Here is a 14,966-nt window from a genome sequence, read left to right as displayed (position 1 = left end):
CTTGGGGAAAAGTCTTATTGTTGATTGACACTATGCAATAATTGATCAGATACTCTGATAATGGATTGGACATACTTATAAAGTAACTGTATACATTAAGATCTGTTATAGTGTCAGGCTAATGTAAATAGTGTACATAGTTATTTAAGCTGTTATGTATAAATACTATGGAATTCATTCAAATGTATTTAAAAAAATTTAAAAAAAATTTGAGAAAGAATGGGCTAATAAACCAAATCCATATGTTAACTGGCTGCTAGAAATCAAGATTAAGGTTAATTGCCCATAGTTTCCAAAATCCTGCTGATGTGGATATAAGGAGGTAAAGTCTGGTGGCCCATGTTATGGCTTCAGTAACTGTAGCCAATTTTGCAATAACCAGAACACAAAACCAAATGATACATAGATAGTTTGCATAGGGTTCATTGCAATGCCAGCACTTATTGGAACTGGCCCATTGTCTCTTTTAGAGCCAGGCTGGTGAATTTTACAACCTATGTAATAACTTGAACATGGTGAATTGATGAATGTTGGGGAAGTTTGATGAGGAGCATGGTTTTCATGCAAAGGACCACTGTTTGGGGAAGATGTGGGACTAAGGGGTCTTTGACCATCTTTCAAAAATCTCTCTGTGATTTATTGTGCATAATCTACACAGTCATAACAGAATAATAAAACAAATACAAAAGCAATGGTCACATTTATCTCCCCATGCAGAGCAAAGATTAGTCACAAAAAAATAATTCTCTTAAATTACTGTGTATTTTACAAGTAACAGCTCTTGAAAACCTTAACTCTAGCTCTAGAAGTAAGAGGCAACATATCCCAGCTTATGACCTAGCAAAAGAAAACACACAAGCTCACTAACTAGTAAAACTGGAACCATATGTTATTAGAATTTCATTAGTAACAAATAAACCCAGGAGGTACTACAAAACATAGTATACTGTCAAGAGACATGGAGGAGTGGGCTGCTTTGATGTGAGCTTGCATACCAATGGAGTTTTATTCAGTCCAATATTCTAATGGCTTAACTATAAAAACAAAGGACAACAGAAGGTGTTATGTTCCTTGAATACACCAATACCCTCTCCTACCTATATACAGGTGGAATAGGATACCCAAACTACAAAACCAACTGTTGTTACATTTACTAAGTCTCCACAGTCCCCCCAAAAAACCTGCTTCTTCTCCTTATTTTGGTTTGCAAACACTTGTTTGTATTACCTGGGTTTGAGCCATAGTTGTTGAAGCATTTTTTTTTTACTTAAACCTGTGTTATGCTCTGGTTGGACTATCACCTCAGAAAGAAAAGTCCTATAACTCTATGCTGTAAAAGTGACAGTGACTCAAGACTGTTAAAACAAAGATAAACAGAGATGACAGTTTTACTTGCTCAACATAAAAACAATATCAAACACACCAGTTTGCTCATGTTTTGCTGATCACTTGCCAGTATGGTGAGATCATAAATAATTGTAGGATAATGAGTTATGGGTGATTCAAGGTAAGTGCACTTTGCAGTAGGAACAAGTCAGATATTGCATTTCCTTTTCAGTGATGCCACTTTCTTTGAAGTGCTGTGATGTCAGAGCGATAATAATAGCACATTTGTGGGGGTGGGGTGGCTAAAGTTCCAAATAATGGTGGATGATGTGCCTAATCTAAAACATGCTCTTTAATACTTTCATATTAGCTCATAAAATGATGTGCTCAGGTACTGGCATTACAAGTATGTGCATACTCAAGCTCTCACTTATGAGTTATTGTGACGGAGTTGTGTGACGCATAGTTCAATGAGTTGAGGAAATGCAGTGGATTCTTTAATATGTTTTCAAAACATTTTAGGAAGTGATGAATTCTAGTCTTCCTCTCAGATTCTGCGTACTCCATGTAAGAGTCACAACTGGAGCATTCTATTACATTTAGGTGCACTGTAAAACAACCTGACATTCAAGGGACTAGGACATTGGAGATAAAGCCCAATCAGCAGCACAGTTTAGAGAATGGAGAAACTTCTCAGTATGTACAGAACCATCAAACTGGTGACATACTCAGCACATATAGTACAGCAACATTAGACCAGTGACATACTCAGTGGATATGGTACAGCACCATCAGACTGTTAACATACTCAGTGAAGATGTGATAAAACCATCAGACTGGTGACATACAAAGCAGATATAGTACAATTTATTTTACTTGTCCTTTGATAACTGGGAAAGTCCAACTGAGTCAATGGACCATTCTGAGTGGAGGTCAGGGGAGAAAAGCTCCACAACAAATTTAAAAACATTTAAACAGTAGTTGAATAACTATATAAAATGGGAGAAAGCCCCACAACAGATTAAATATTTTATAATGAGGTGGGGAGAAAGGTTCCAGAAAAAAACACACATAAAAATATTTTACACCAACTGATATAATTATTCAACACCATCAAACTGATGACATACTCAACAGATATAGTACATCACCATCAGACTGGTAATAAACTCAGCACATACAGTACAGCACCATCAGAAGGGTGACATACTCAGTACATATGATACAGCACCATCAGACTGGTGACATACTCAGCACATATGATACAGCACCATCAGACTGGTAACATACTCATTAGATATGATACAGCACCATCAGACTGGTGACATACTCAGCACATATGATACAGCACCATCAGACTGGTTACATACTCAGCACATATGGTACAGCACCACCAGAGTGATGACATACACAACACATGTGATACAACACCATCAGATGGGTGACATGCTCAGCACATATGGTACAGCACCATCAGACTAGTGACATACTCAGTATATATCGTACACCACCATCAGACTGGTGACATACTCAGTCCATATGGTACACCACCATCAGACTAGTGACATACTCAGCACATATGGCACAGTGCCATCAAACTGGTGATATTCTCAGCACATACGGTGCAGCACCATCAGACCTGTGACATACTCAACATGTATGGTACAGCACCATCAGACTGGTGACATATCAGTACATATGGTACAGCACCATCAGACTGGTGACATACTCAGCACATATGGTACAAAGCCATAAGACTGGTGACATATTCAGCACATATTATACAGCACTGTCAGATTGGTGACATACTCAGCACATATGGTACAGCACCATCAGACTGGTAATATACTCAGCAGATATGTTACAGCATCATCAGACTGGTGACATACTCAGCAGATATGGTACAGCACCATCAGACTAGTGACATACTCAGCACATATGGTACAACACCATAAGACTAGTGATATACTCAGAGGATATGGTACAGTACCATCAGACTGGTGACATACTCGACACATATGGTACTGCATCAGACGGATGACATACTCAGTGCATATGGTACACCACCATCAGAGTGGTGACATAATCAGTACATATAGTACACCACCATCAGACTGGTGATATACTCAGTAGATATGTAACACCACCATCAGACTGGTGACATACTCAGCAGATATGCTACAGTACTATCAGACTGGTGACAGATTCAGTGTATATGATGTTATTTGTATTGTATTAATAGACCTTTGCTCTAGAAGTAAGAGGCAGTATACATGAGCTTATCACCAACTAAAACATAATGCACACAAATCCATTCCCTTTAGGTAAACATATGTCAGTAATACAGAAACTAGTAAGGAATAACAACCCATGTCATGCAAGCAGAAAGACTCCAGTAATTCAAAAGAAAGAAGTCACAATGCAGAAGCTTAGAGAAAAGGGTTACCACAAAGTGTACTGGGAACAGTAAAACTCTACAGATCAACATTGCTATGTATGTCACATACTGCAAAGCATTATATGCCATATGTGATTAAAGAGTATCTTAGTGCAAAATACACATTTCAAGACTGGAGGCATATACATATTTTCCCTTATTAGGGGTCATCAGTCTACCAAGCTGAGTTTTTACTGAGCAAAGAACCAGTTTGTGCTTAAGATGATAGAGCAGTTGGTAGCTGCATAGGAAGACCTTGTTGAAAAAATGGCAACTATAATATACTATATAGTCCTTTCCTCTCTGTACTATAATGTTATCAAAAAATATTTCATTTCCAAGGGACAAGGCAAGGACTACACACCAACTGAAAAATGTAGACCGTTAGAACTTCACATTTCGACACAAGGCTGGTACCTGTTGATTGATACCGAACCTTTACCCATTCACACTATCTACAGATGTCATAGCATCTTGCAGAATGGTGGAACTATTAGACTGACAGCTGACCATCCTGATCCATTATTCAGGATTCTATCTTATCAGCTGAACTCACATAGGATGTGACTGGCTACAGTGATGTTCAGGACTAACAAGATGGGCTGATCAGTGCTCTTATAAACTTTGAAAGTTGCTACAATAAAAGGGTTTGCATTATCAGAAATTTTTATGAGGGATATGAAGTCTGAAATTCAAATATCTGTCATTGTTTAGTGAATTCTAACCTAATTAATTTGTCAGGAAACCACAAGTTTTATAAGGAACAGACAAAAAATATGAGGCAAACATCAGGGCGTTCTGCAAAAATCTGGACAGTTGAGAGGTATGCCTACTTTAGAAGTTTTAGAACAGGTATATAACCACAAAAATGTTTCCAAACAGACCTCATACTTTGTGCAGAAAGTTGTCACTTTAAAGAGGTACTGTCATAGAGGTACATCCTGAAGACTGTATGCAGGTCCTAGTGCCTTACAAGAATAAGCGTTGTTAACACAAGGGCACATACTTTCTACAGCTATAATGCTCAAGGATCTGATAATGTAGTAAGGTGTACAGGAAATGGAGAAATACAGAACTGCCTTCTCTGGTCTTCATGAATGCAATTTCAAACAGCTACAATAAATACAGTCATAACACGGCTTTCCAGAGGAGACACATGCTGTTACTATGCATTAAACCTGTATAACAACAAAGCTGGGTGTTAAAGGATACAAAATATTCCAGATTAAATTCCATTACAAGAGCTGTTGCTGTGAGGAATCATGTTTCACTCTGATGAACGATGTTAATTAAATGCTTGATACTGTATTACATGTTGAGCAAGTGAAACTATCAGCTCACTTGGTCCATTTATTTTAGTTTTATCCGTCTTACATCTGCACAGTTTATGTAATTGAATGAGTTGCAATATAAAGTTATATGACTTTTCCTGCTGTTTACATTCACATTGTGTTATGTCAGCTATTATCATTGTTTTTTTCCCTAGTATAACTATTGCTTTTGCAGGTAAGCTAGAATACTGACATATGACAGTATAAAATGCATGCAAATTATATACATTAGTATGAGATTGTATTCTACAATGTGCTATATACAATTGTCTTACTTGTAACATTTCATCCTTGCCTAAAAGAAGAATGGCCCATTGTTTAGTCCTAAACTCCACAGTGTGCATAGTCAATGGTTAACACATTCAGATAACCTGTTTATTATTTCAATGGCCTGTACTTGATCATGGTCTGGTAATTAGAACCATGTGTCATAAACCAGACTATCAACAATAATTTCTCATAGTTATGGAGTTGTCTCAAAGCCCTGACACATAAGTTAGTACAAGTATGGCAGAGATTATACAAGCATTACTAGAAGACCACTGACCTAAGGCCACTTTCTTGGTGAGACAATAGTGAATACAGGAATGTTAAAAAGTCGGAATTGATTCTCCACAGATGTTAGCATTTAAAAAAAATATGTATTCCCCAGGATTCATGAAGTTTGTGCCAGGCGCAGGTGTAGCGTAGGCGGTATAATGCCAAATATGGCCACCAAGAGATTCAGGTATGATCCAGTTCCACGTGCACTACCAGCATATACCAGATCTGCGCAGCTCTCAGGTCATGTATGCTAATCACCCCATGTGCAGTAGTGCAGCATGCAAATGAAGGTACATAGCGATTCATGAAGTGGTGCAGGTAAGCATACAGAAATGTAAACCAAAAAAAACGGTTTACATTTTTCAAAACAGAACATCGGAGCCATGAAAGTGGACCAAACTTACGTATTACAAAGTTAACATATGCCAATGGCTAAATATACAGCCAATGGCCTAAAAAACCACACACAACACATAAAAAATAACATTTAATCTCATGGCCAAACTAACACAAAGTACAACCACAGGGCATGTGTACTCAAACGGGAACACAAGGAAAATATATACAGATGTCATAAAATTGCAGTGTAACACAAATCATAATTTTACCATAATAGTCAATGGTATGCATTCTACACCACAACCAAGGTGCAAGGTTTGCTAAGGGTCTGTGACAGTGTTCGGCGTGGTAACTATGAATTAGTAGTCAATGCCATGCAAATGAGGCAAGTAATACTGAATCGTAAATGTCTCACCGGCCTAAGGACGTACCATACGGTGCAGCGGTACAACACCGAGGAGTGGCCTGGAGGTATACATGACATCAGCAGTGGGGTGTGCCACCGTAGCTGTAAGCACATTGGAGCATTGCTAATCCAGGTTGCTCGTTGCTAAGCAAAGCCGCAGGATAGGGGTGTGGATGTAGCCATAGCTTTGCTTAGCTGAGAGCACACATCGTGACCGAAAGCACATGTGTACGTGGATGACAATGTGCTCAAAACCTGGTAAACTGCTGCGCGCAGTGCACACCACAGCTAAAACAGGAAGGTTACGGGAAGACTATAAGGCAATGCTGCAGTAGGGTAATTGGAGTACAACTGAGTAATTAACACCTATTAACTCACAGTTGCCCATTGACAGTAGCTAACAAGGCTGCTAGTAGCAACCTGCAGAACAGGATAGCGGAGGTGCTGGATTGCAAAGAAAAGAGAACTGTCACCGCAGAGCAAAGCAAACCTGCAGTAAATAGGCTATAGAACACATTTTGCAACACAGACCTGGGTTGGGAAAGTACAAAACAAGAAAGCAGGCTGCTGAATGCATGCCTGACAATGGGAGGGGAATTGTTATGAAACGTGAAGGCAAGGGCAAGTAGTGATCTATGGCAGCTAAATGTAATTCAACACCAAAGGCACCACAATAGCAGTACCTGTGGTAAAACACATAAGTAAGATACCCGGCAGCTCTGATTGTGCATACATACCCTATGACATCATCAGTTTCTAAAGCACAATAGTATAAAGTGTGAAGGCACCTCACAAGCACTCGTGTATTCCCAAACACTGCACCATTGGTGTAAACAGATGGGAAACTTTTACAATGTACTTGTTGGGAGCTGCCATAGCTGTGATTCATCACCATGTGTTGGAGACTGAAGGTGGTGTGGAGGATGATGCTGACTACCACCTCAGGCTCCGGAGGAGGAGAAGAGTGTTCAGACCAAGGGTAACCTACCAGGGGCTAGATGATCTGGAGACAGTAGAGCGTTACAGGGTGGACAGGGACATCATACAGCAAATCATTGAACTGTGCCGGCCACGCCTCAGAGACAGAAACAACAGAGGGGAACCCATCCCAGTGGACACGAAGGTATGTGTAAGCTTGGGAATAATAGCTGCAGGTACCTTTCAAAGGCCAACTGGAGATATCATAGGGATCTCACAGACATCAGCATCCAGGGTACTCCACCAGTTCCTGGATGCCATGTTACCACATGCCAATGAGCATATATACTTCCCCTGAACCCAGAAGGAGTTGGCCAGCAATATGCACCTCTTCCACAATGTGGCAGACTACACGGAGGTACTGGGTGCAATAGACTGCATGCACATACATATCAAGTCACCACTCGGTGAGCATGGTAGGCGCTACATAAACTGCAAGGGATACCACTCCATCAACTACCAGGTCATGTGCAATGCCCAGGGCATTATCACAGATGTGTGTGCTGGCAGCCCTGAAAGCTACCATGACTCCCACATCTGGCATGCCTTACAGCTGTACCAGGTATTTGTCAGGGGGGACATCCCATATGGCCACCTTGTGGAGGATGCTGGCTATGCACTGGAGCTGTGGATGATGACTCAAATCCGAAATGCAGACACATCCATGCAAGAATGCCATAATGAGGCACACTCACAAACCAGAATCATCAAAGAGTGTGTGTTTGGGATGCTGAAATCATGGTTCCGTTGCTTGGACATATCTGGTGGAGCCTTGCAGTACTCTTCAGGCACATGTGCCCACATCTTCATAGTATGTGCCATGCTACATAATATGATCCTGCAGAAACAGCTGCAGCAGGGACATAATGGTGAAGGCCATCACAGCCCACCGCAATTTCCAAGGGCTTCACAGGCACAGAGGGATTCAGACTACGAACACCCTGTGCCAGCCCCAATAGGCAGACGGAGGCATGCCCAGTATGCCCATGCCTTGGCAAAGAGGGAATGTATAGCACATATACTGATAGTGTAGGCCCCTACGGACTGACACACTTCTCCACCTGCACACACAGTAAAATGTATGGCACACACACACGACCACCTGTAAATTGTCATGTATAGATGGCCTACTGTGTGCATCCTACATAGGCAGCCCTCAACTATTGCACACGCGAGAGCTATTGGTACAAGGTAAGTCAACACCTGAACAGTAAATTAAGCTAACAGCATGTGTTGATACTTTATGTATAGGTTCCTAGGTACATCGGTAGGTACATACCTGATTGTCAGAGGTCATTCATCAGCCTAGCCAAAATGTGTCTGCTGTTGCCACCCCATTGATTAACTAACTGTCCCTCTGTGGAGCAGAGCCAATTGTGGGATCCCTGGGGTGTAACCACTGTTCCCCACCCACTCTGCAAGGATTCCCTGGTGTGTTAATGAGAGGCTCCATATAAATGTAATCAGGGATGTAGTTCCAAAGCATGGGGAGTACCCATGACAGGTATCTGTCACCCCAGCATTCACCAGTTATGGTTGTGGCAAGGGGTAGCACATTACAGTGTGTGGCTCACTGTAACATGGATTCCCATAGCTGGAGCATATCCATCAAGCATCACTTGGACATACCATTAATAGGTATCATCCATATGTAAACTAACTGAGATACACATTTGTTTGCACTATGGAGGAACAGCTGTAGTACAGTCCACATACTAAACACCATAACACTTGTACATATCCCAGATGCCCCAGTGGTAAAGCCACTGACTGTCTTGGGCATGTTCCTGGTTCCACAACCTGCAAGGGCTGTTACGTAATTCCAATGTCCTAAATAATGGATGTTGGATGCAGGTCATTAGAGCATGTTTAAGCACATGTTAGCAGGTTTATGCGCCATATCACGCAAATCACGGGCAAAGCTGTCCAGAACCGCTGAAATCTGTGTTATTCACCCTTGTACTAATAGTGCCTGCTTTGAGAGGTAAATCGACCACTGCCAGGAGTAGAACACGCAACCATGTACACAATCACCTACCACTAAGCAACCTGAGATGTACCAACGGCAGGTGTGTATTGTGACAGGTTAAAACACAAGAGGGTAGAGTTCGGGAAATAGCGTACACTGCCATGTACCCAAGGAAAGGTGTGTTCCCCTCTCTCTCTCTCTCTATATATATATATATATATATATATATATATATATATATATATATATATATATATATATATATATATATATAATATAGAGATAGAAAGGGTGATAGAGAGATATATGTCGATATATACGGATATACATATATATGCAAATATATAGATAGGATAACAACGTGTACACAACCATGGAGGTACAAATAAATAGGATACTACCAAATACCGAATGCTTTACATACCGACACGCATAATCACGAGGCTTAAAGACCAAAAGACCATAGTGCCGGAACACTAGAACCGAGAGTACTATTATCACGATGTTAAGGGACATTTAGTTAGTGCTTCTGGTGCTGTGGTCCAGGGTGGTACTGTGTTTAAGTGTGTTTCTGATTGCTGTAGTGTGCTGTAGTGTGTGTAAGTGTGTGTGTGTGTGTGTGTGTGTGTGTGTGTGTGTGTGTGTGTGTGTGTGTGTGTGTGTGTGTGTGTTTGCTTCGTGTGTCTGTTCGTGCTATCTCGGAGGCAGATTATTACAGTAGGTGTGGTGTGGGGGGTGCAGCCACTCACATGGGGTGTGTATGGGGCATGGCCACCTGGCCATATGTAGTGTAGGATGGTTTGTTTGGATGTGATGGGTAGCAGTGTGTCTGTGTGTGCGTGTGTGCGTTCCGTGTTTGTGTTAGTTCCGGGAGTTTGACTGTCGCAAGTTTGAGTGTTCGGTATTGTGGGGTTTGGGAGTCTGTGAATAATAATGTGGTTGTTGAAAGTGTGTGCATTCCTGAATCTGAGGGTATGCCGTATATAGCAGTTGAAGTCTTCAAATATGTGCACAACATGGACCATAGCAATCAGACATTCCGCCACGACCGAACATTATGAACAAAGGATATGGAGACTATATTATAGCAATAACACACTCCTGGGTGTGAGTAATGTTGGATTTACCCATGGTTGGTGTGGTTTGGTCATGACGGTGAAGCCCGAGTGGCCAAAGACAACCGTGGGTAAATCCAGCATTACCCACACCCAGAAGTGTGTTATTGCTATTATACAATGACATTATTTAAGAAATAACATTATTATTATTCTTAAATAATGGCATTGTATAATGCCTCCTTGCTGCCCTTCCACAGCTGTCTGTTATTCTGCGGCAGTTCTGATGTACTGCACATGCATATGCTTACGCAGTACCTCACAGCTGTGGGCAAAAGCAATGGAGAAAGCAAGATCTCCGTTGCCTTTTACACAGTGTCTCCCTATGTTAAAGGAGTTTAACATAGCGAGACAGCTTTAAAAAAAGCAACTGAGAATTTTTAACATAGCGAGACACTTTGTAAAAAGCAACGGATATCTTGCTTTCTCCATTGCTTTTGCCCACAGCTCTGATGTACTGCGTAAGTATACACATGCGCAGTACATCAAAACTGCTGCAGAATAACAGACAGCTGTGGAGGGGCAGCAAGGAGGCATTATAAAATGCCATTATTTAAGAAAAATAATTATTTTTCTTCTTAAATAATGTCATTGTATAATAGCAATAACCCACTTATGGGTGTGGGCAATGCTGGATTTACCCACGGTTGTCTTGGTTTGGCCACTCGGGCTTCGCCCTCATGAACAAACCACACCAACCGTGGGTAAATTCACCATTACCCACACCCAGGCATGGGTTATTGCTATAATACACTATTACAAATATGTGCTATGGACATGAGCTAAACATAGGGTTACCACCTGTCCCACCTTGCGAGGGGCAGTCCCTCTATGTGCGGTAGTGTCCTGACCAAAATGAGTACAAATACTAATGTCCTACAATCTCAAGACATTCTGCATGTTCCATAGTTAATGTAATGGTTGCATAAAATAGTCATCTGTATCTAACATACCTACATGTAACAAGAAACAGGATAAGCAAGTAAACCGCCACAAGAATGTAAGCTTTTATATAGGCATATATGTAAAGTTCTATGCTTTGTACTGACCATGGGTATGTGTCGGCCTCTAAAATCTGATGTGTGTCCTGAAAATGTCCCACTATGGCCATTTGAAAAGGTGGCAACCCAAGCCAAAGAGGTTCAGTCACCAACACAACTCCAATGAGTGCAAATATCTGTGACAGAAATACACGAGACAGCTTTCATGCAGCAACATTTCATTACATACCGATGTATTTCTGAAGGGATTGAAGGACCAACATCACCTGCATGCTATATAGGAACAAATTAACAATGACTTAATGAATGAGCCTGCAATAACCATAGTATTAGTCTACTAAATGATAGGTCTTCAATTAGGGAAGGAGCCCTTACACACATATGGAATATGTATAAATGCAGTTCCTACACACCTTCATCTGCTATGTACACCCACCTACATCTCCCCCACACCCGAAACAATTGCAATACAGAGCGTAATAACATCACAAACATCCACTCACTCTATGACATCTGCAGAAGCCTTAACATACCTTGTGAGAGACACACTATAATGGCCCTATGTGAAATCATTACTGTTGTACAATGGAACAGACGCTGATGTTACAGGGTTTGTTTGCAATAATCCAGTATCAGACGGCTGATATAACAGCTACACTCACATGTAGAACTACATCCTCTAGCCATTACACACAACCCACAGGGGCCATGAAGTTAAAATATCTCTGTGTCTTTCCATATAGCTGTTGCAATTCATCACAAACAATACATCCAGGCCGTCTTCCTCAATGGTAGGGCAAAGGGACAATGCCCAAGTGAAGTATTCAATTATACCCCACTGTTGCCATGTAATTGGCTAATGGAGTAGCTGCACAGCTGATGTGCATGTAATCTTCTACTCCGGAACACCAATTGGTGGCAGGATACCACATGTTACTGGTATCTATGTATAAAAGGATGACTTGTCATACATTCAAACCGTATGCACATATGAGAAAACTGTTAAAACAGAAAAGGAATAGGACTGATATTATCATCAACTCGGACTACTAAGAAGGTATGTAGAACACTCAGTATGTTAGTGTATGTAGTGCCTGTTCTGTATTAATAAAAGTGTAGGCAAAGCATATAGTGGGAAAAGGTATTATGTAGTGATGTATTGTTGAGCACAGTAACGCTCGTAGAAATAGAAATTGTGTGTACTGCTGTGGGCCACAAGGTAAACACCTCATACGCCACAAGGGCAGGGTTTGTCCAACAAGTACGTGCCATAACAGGGGATAGTATATGTTGATATACTGTAACAGTAGGCATATGTATGGGTATATAACTGAGAATAACATGTCTAAGGTGGTCCTGCTGTACAATTATGATTTGCATTGTGGGATTTTGTTGCAAAAATGTGAAATGTACAGTATTGTAGGTAGATATGTCTAACATTTTACATAGCATTACTGTTATATTATGCAAACATCAGGTATGTCTATTGGCATACACAACACACAATAACAGGATACATATGACTTGTAGTCACCAGACAGTGTATCAGCATGATAGCTAATTGAAATGGAAGAGCTAGTCAATTATCCATGCACAAAGGACATGTAATAGCTTCATAGGTTCATAGTTAGGTACTATGCTGTCTGGCCAAGTCCATTCATAAGCCTAACTACAGTGTTTTCACTTGCGGCACCTCCCTAGGTTAGTGTCCTGTGCCTGTGAATAGCAGAGACATTAATTTCCTGCACCTCTGTACAGCAGAGCCACTGCAGTGATCCCTGGTGTACATGTCTATCTCCCATCCATCCATCGAGGTATCTCTTGAAGAGTGCTAGTGAGGGTCCCTGCCTGATGTACATAGGAATCATATTCCAAAGCATGGTGAGTATCCGGGTCAGAAATGTATCCCTCCAGCATGTCCTAGTCATTGTTGCATTTAGGTACATATCAAAGAGCATGTGGCTCTCAGTGGCTTTTGCTTATGTGGAGCATATCCATCAATATTGTTTTGGACATGGGCCTTGTATGTACAGCAGAGATCACCTCTCAGTATGCAGTATGCAAATGAGTACAGTTGGGGTTTCTGTAGTTGGGCTGTATACGTCATCCTTCGGAGGTCAGTAATCCTCTTGGTGTGGTAATGTTGTGGTATTTAAAGCTGTTGCTGTTGTCTCATAAGGTACATCCCAAATGGGGTGTTGTACCCTTTAATGTGTTTCATAAATCATGAGTAGAGAGGTACAATGGCTACATTTGTTCTGGCTGCAAACCCATTAGAGATTAGGGTGGCCACATAGAAGGATATCCACACCACCTTGGCAATATGATTATAAAAGGAGTGAATGCTATCTACTTGGGTTCTAAGATCCCTTATTATGTCTTATGTATGTAGGGGACTACCACCTATGTGATAGTCCGTGGGTGATTAGTGTAATCCAAAGGGGATGTCTATGCAGCTTGTGGCATACAGTGTGAGGCCATATTATTGACACCAGGTATCTGTCCCAGTGACACCCTTATGCAGGGTGTCTGTATCAGCTGGTGAATCAATCATGGCCCCTAGTTTGCAGTTGTCTGCAAACCTATTCAGGGTAAGTCCTTCTGTGCTAGCCTGTACCTCAGAGAAGCATATACCGAACATGAGGGGCCCTATGACCAAGGACTGGGGGGATGCCAATTGTAACTGATTTACAGTAGGAACTAGGGTATGCTACCCTCACTGTGTGGGTTCTGTCCATGAGCCACTTTGTATAACATCTCATGACGTAGGGGTTGATGTGCAGGTGGATGTGTATGTTGACAATACCAGAATGGGGAATGGTGTTGAAAGCCTTTGAGGGGACAAGGTAGGCTGTGTGGACTTTCTTATCCTCATCATCTGCCTTGGTAACTGTCTCAAAGGACTCCACCAGGTTTAGGAGGCATGGTCTGGCCCTAACAAATCCAAACTGGGTGGGATCAAAGGTTTGGAGGCCACCAGTGACTCTGTGAATGAGCTCCATGATGATGTGCTCCATAGCCTTGCAGAACAGTCTAGTCAGGTGTATAGGGCAATAGTTCCCCTGGTCCATTGTGGCGCCACCTTTGTGGAATGTGATAACTGTTGCTGTGTGCCATTCAGGGGCCACAATGCCTGATGCAAGTCTATTAATGAATTTGGTGCGCATGTAGGGAGCCATTTTGTTCTGAAGTTCGTGGAAATTGCAGCCTGGGATGTTGTACATTCACATGGATTCTGTGTTCCTGTCTTTAGAGAGAGCAGCTTTGAACTGTGTAGTTGTAACCGCAGGGACTCTGCATTGTTCCTGTATAGATTTGGGCCCTTTAGGGTGTGAGAGGGGTGTAAAGTTAGCACTGAACCTATCTGCCAGGATGTTGCCAGTATCAGTCGGTTCTGTAATGTTCATGCCTAACTACTGTATGTCAGAGCAAATGTGGGTATCATCATCGAGAGTAGTGACATACCTCTAGAATGCTTTGTGGTAGACCTTGGAATGAGTCACAATAATGTTTATGTAGCT

The sequence above is a fragment of the Protopterus annectens genome, chromosome 8.part0 (assembly GCF_019279795.1).
Source record: "Protopterus annectens isolate FY-2018-M chromosome 8.part0, PAN1.0, whole genome shotgun sequence".
Lineage (NCBI taxonomy): Eukaryota > Metazoa > Chordata > Ceratodontiformes > Protopteridae > Protopterus > Protopterus annectens.
This window is presented reverse-complemented; position numbering follows the sequence as displayed.